This window comes from Schistocerca cancellata, chromosome 3, assembly GCF_023864275.1.
Source record: "Schistocerca cancellata isolate TAMUIC-IGC-003103 chromosome 3, iqSchCanc2.1, whole genome shotgun sequence".
Lineage (NCBI taxonomy): Eukaryota > Metazoa > Arthropoda > Insecta > Orthoptera > Acrididae > Schistocerca > Schistocerca cancellata.
In genome coordinates, this window is record NC_064628.1 from 72389990 (window position 1) to 72395299 (window position 5310).

Consider the following 5310-nt stretch of genomic DNA (forward strand, 5'->3'; position numbering starts at 1 on the left):
AACAAATAAAGTCGTACCATCAACTTATGTAGCATATGAACAGAGTCAGTAAACAGGGTGGAACGGTCCAAAATTTGGGTGTAAGTATTGGTGAAAACGTGATCTGGAAGAAGTATATTACTGAGCTTCTTGAACAGTTATGTTCAGCTTCTTTTGCTCTTCGTCTAATTGCTAGTCTGGGAAACAAACAACTCAACCTCGTGACGTATTCCGCATATTCTTACTCGATAATTTCTTGTGGAACAACATTCAGGTGTTGACTGCACAAAGGCGAGCGATAAGAATAATACGTGATGTTCACCTGCGGTAGTCACAACTTCAGAAGAACTGTGACGACCATAACTACAATCCTACAGGAAAAAATGTGCTTTATTAACCGTCATTTAAGTTGTCAGTTGTTCAGAAAGGAATTGAATCTGTAACAAAAAATGTTTTCATCGTTTGCCCAGAAACATAAAATGTCTGAGCAAGTTTTATATTTGAATTAAAATCATCTTTACGAACAATTCCTTGTATCCCATGGACGAATTTTTATTTAAAAACTGTTAGCATGTAGAAAAGCTAGACTGAGTGATACAAAAAAGTGACATTTTGATTAATTTTAACAGTAATGACGTCTACATATCCAGTAAGTGGACTCATTCCACATCATTTCTATAAAATAATCGTTCAAATGATCTATGGAACATGGAAGTAACAAATTAACTAACTCAATTCTAACCACGAGAGAAAAGTTTTATTTTATTTAAAACTATATCAATGTTTTCGTAATTTCTTTTCATATCTGCAGAATGGTCAACCGATACTGATGCATGGATGTTACCAGAGTGTAACAAAACAGTCTTTAAACTAGAATGAGATTTTCACTCTGCAGCGGAGTGTGCGCTGACATGAAACTTCCTGGCAGATTAAAACTGTCTGCCCGACCGAGACTCGAACTCGGGACCTTTGCCTTTCGCGGGCAAGTGCTCTACCAACTGAGCTACCGAAGCACGACTCACGCCCGGTACTCACAGCTTTACTTCTGCCACTACCTCGTCTCCTACCTTCCAAACTTTACAGAAGCTCTCCAGGAGGTACTGGCAGAAGTAAAGCTGTGAGTACCGGGCGTGAGTCGTGCTTCGGTAGCTCAGTTGGTAGAGCACTTGCCCGCGAAAGGCAAAGGTCCCGAGTTCGAGTCTCGGTCGGGCACACAGTTTTAATCTGCCAGGAAGTTTCAGTCTTTAAACTAGTTTTAGAAGAATTTAATCTTCATTGTCCCTTTTGTATTCAATTTTGAATCCATTAAACAGACCGGCAATATATGAGAAATATATCAAATCACCTTCTCTTTGAGACTTTGAGAAAATGTCTTGTGTTCTCATCTATAAACATGACAGTTCTTGCAGCCAACAACTTCTTTTCTTTTATTCTGGAACCAAGAAGTCCAGCATTTTCCTTCGTTGGCCTAAATCTCTAACCAAATCATTTACGTCGGTCGCAGTAAACAGTACTGGTTCTAAATTTTCAAAAGTACAAGTAAGCTCATTACGAACCTTTTCATCTGCTTCGGATTAGGTGTCATTACAAATACCCTGGATCAGTCATAAGAAGCCTTTGGTAGCTTAGCGACATAAAGATCTCTACTATGGCGCGCTACTCGAATCGCAAACGAAAGGTTAGGGTTCTACATTATTTCGTAATTTTTGAATTATCGCCAGTAAAATTAAGCCTTCAAAATAAACAGTCACTAAATGAGTTCTTCGTCTACTCCATATCATTGCGATAGCAGCCATAAAGTTTATTTATCTTTTTCAATCATTTTTTACAAAATGTGTAATATTTATACGATGGTTCTTAATCACAACCTTACCAAAAATGGAACCAAAACTTACAGGACTGTTGAATTGGTCCTTTTAGAAACAACGTAACTTCATATTTTAAGCAAAATGAGTTATTTATGTCCAGACCTTTAGGGGGAGCGGCAGCGTTCTGTATAGAAACGGTGTAATTTTCATCTAGCTGTGGATATTTCTTGTGTCTAGTAAGTTTCTGTTAGTTTAGGAAATAATGTAAGTCCTCGAGGTCTGGTGTTTAACGTGGCAGCACTTTTCATTCTTTTGGCAGCGGCGTGTGATCTTTTTATTCTAGTAATATTCATTAACTAAACAAACCTGTTTTTGCGCTGTTTCACATCGTCGTATAAGAGAATTGTTGATGGGCGGGAAGTCTCCAGTTCATTTAAGAGGAAAAACCTCAACACAAAATGCAAATTATGCGGAAATTAAGATACTCATTCATAAAGAATTTGAGCCATTTCCAAGAAAACAGACTCGCTGTTCCTCCAAGGTAAGAAGTTACCTTGATGCGAAGTTAAATGTGAAAGTCATGTTTCAGTTGTTTAAGGAAAGACATCCTGACGTAGACATTTCATATCAGTACTATGCTTAATACTGCCAAGATGATTTTCACTTCAGTTTTGTGAGGCTTCAGGTACATATCTGCTGCACATGCGAAGTTCTGGAACAGAAATTGAAGTATCGATTCCTTCACGAGAAGGCAAAGAATGTTAATGAAGCAGTATTAATGACCCACAACAGAAGAGCTAAAGTTTTTTACAATACTCTTCAAGTTTCAGCGAATCTGTGAAAAGAAAACGAGGACCTGGCTGTTATAACATTTGGCTATACGCACAATTACCCAGGGTAACAATGGACCAAATGAAGTAGCATATTTTATTCTGCATTACATAGGTAGTTGAATTTCGAAGGGCGTGAAGGAGCGACGCTTCTTTAGTGATAGCCGCGGTGGTCAAAACAAAAAAGACGCCATAGTAGGGTTTTTAATGACTCTTGTAAAAACAGAGGGCTTTGGTAAAATACAGTGCTTATTTCACATGAGAGGGTATTGTTTTTTCTCCACAATGACCGGTATTTTGCTGTTGTGAAGAGGGTTTTGTCAAAAGACGACAGAATTTATCTTCCAACAGAAGTAAAGTCCGCATTCCCTAGGAATTTCAAGGTTACTACGGTAGGGGTTGATAATGTAATTAACTTCAAGGACTGCTGGCTTCCTCTGTATAAGAAGATAGTAAATTCATTGGAAAGTGAACATCTTTCAAGAGACAAGCGTACTGCATTCCAGATATCAACATTAAGTCATTTCAAGTACTCATCTCGGCATACAGGGGCAGTAGTTGTAACACCGTTCATCAACACAGCAGTAGGACATACATTCATCCTGCGAGGTACTGGGAAGCGAAATCTGTGTTTACCGCAAAGAAGGGCACACAACAGACATATATCAATCACTGACGCTAAATATCCTGACCTTAAGATGTTTCACTGTATGCGTGAACAATATCAGAAACATTATCCTGAAATTGTGGGCAATCATTGCTAATCTGAAGTAATGGTTTTCAGTCTTCCATTTGTATTGCCAAGTCATAACATTGTAACATTATTATTGTTGCAGAGTCTAAAAAATATGGTAGATGCCACAAATTAATATTAATGTAAAATTTAATATATTACTAATGTCACACATTTGTGTAAGTTTGATGTATAAATCAGTTTTTACATGTTTCATAGCTTTTGAAAGTAAAATTATTATTAAGTTGATTACGATAGCTCCTTTCAGTGATAAATTTGAGTTAATTTAAAGAAAAACCTGCAACAACAATCACTTTGATCACTGTTTTGGCTGGAGATTATGTTGTATGCTAAATTATTCACCAATTGTATTCTTTAAAAAGGACGATATGGATTGAACGTTCTTTTAAAACTAGTTTTTCATGTTTCCTGAAAAATATGCATTTCTGGAGCTATGCTGTTTCTTTTGACCTATTCAGTTTTTAAAATCACAACTAGTCACTGTATTGAATACATGCGCTGAAGGTGGAAAAGTGAAGTTACGTTGTAACAAAACAAATATCTATAAGAAATAACAAGAGCCAAATAACTAGTGACAGTTATTACGATATATAATACTAAACAGTGCAAATGCTAAAACGTTTATTTCAACTTCATAATATTACAAATTAAATTTTAGCCTTAGACGCTATTCCTGCCGAAGTCGAGATAGCGAAATGAATGAAAAACTTAATTATGAAGATCATCTACTGTCATTTCAGTTGCTTATTTAACACGCCAATGTACATACAGAAGCACAACTTCATCATCAGCGTTTCCATTGGTTATCAAAGTATCTTAATTGTGTTGCCTACACGCCAGAAATGTTGAAGTTTGGGAAGTTAAAAGTGCGTTTTTGATTGAAATTTGCGAAAATGTTGTAGAACAGTTGTAGGTTTACGCAAGAGTAGACGTAAAAAAGGTAGTGAATACTTGTGAATTTTGCTGGTTTTTGTTGGATATGACATCGGAATGAAGTAACTCCCACGTGTTATTAGTATATGAACCCACACGTATTTCAAAGATGACACTAAAAGTTTCAATGAACATCGCAGATTTGATGAGTAATTCAGTAGTGCAAAGGTAATAAACAACTTAAATTTTCGTTGATCACAACATAGTCTTTAAAAAATTTTGTTAAATAATCTACGGAAGTATATTGTTACCAGCGGAAAAATGCCCCTTTCAGATCACAGGAAAGGTGAATATGTTGCTCATTCCGCCTTCTGCAACAATAATTTTGGCATGTATACTCCCACTCACTAAACACATAACTTTCTAAATCAGTTTACCCAGTCTCTCTTTGTAGTTAGGTTGTCGTACTCAGCATCTTCCTCTCACTGCCACGTCAATATATAAAGTATGTTAGGGATATAAGTGCACATATTTCTAGTGATGACTGACGACAGTGTACTGAAAAGCATTATATCAGTATTTACTTCATTTGCATACTAATAATTGTAGCTATTACGAGTAGCTTGTTTTTAGACTGACTGTTAGTACGTGTGGCTGAAGCAAGGCATCAAAGTTTATTTTCCGCTGGACAGCAGATCAGGTGTGGAAACGTGGAGGCAAAAGGATAGGCGATACTGACAGGCGCAGTCCCGTTCGCGGTGCACTTACGCCTGTGCAGAAAAAACAGGTAGTAGATTAAGTGAGGTTTTTGCGGATAGACTGTTAGATGCAGAGAAAAAACAACTTACGTACTGAAGTTGGTGCATATTATAGTACCAATGATCACAATATCTGTACTATACCGCTAACACGTTTGTATACACGGGATAGGCAATATAATGTGAGCACCTGTAGTTACTTGAAAATGGTTTTTTAATAAGGGGTTCGACCTCCGTTTGCCCGTAAAACAGCTGCAATTCTTTAGTAGTTCTACATCTACATCTACATCTACATTTATACTCCGCAA

The 5310-nt window shown here is 36.9% G+C and overlaps 1 non-coding gene across 1 annotated transcript; it reads right to left on the minus strand.

Annotated features, from left to right (window-relative positions):
- Positions 1-918: 918 nt before the first annotated feature.
- On the minus strand, positions 919-993 carry Trnas-cga (transfer RNA serine (anticodon CGA)). Its single transcript has one exon. It is a non-coding gene; the product is annotated as a tRNA-Ser (tRNA).
- Positions 994-5310: the final 4317 nt, after the last annotated feature.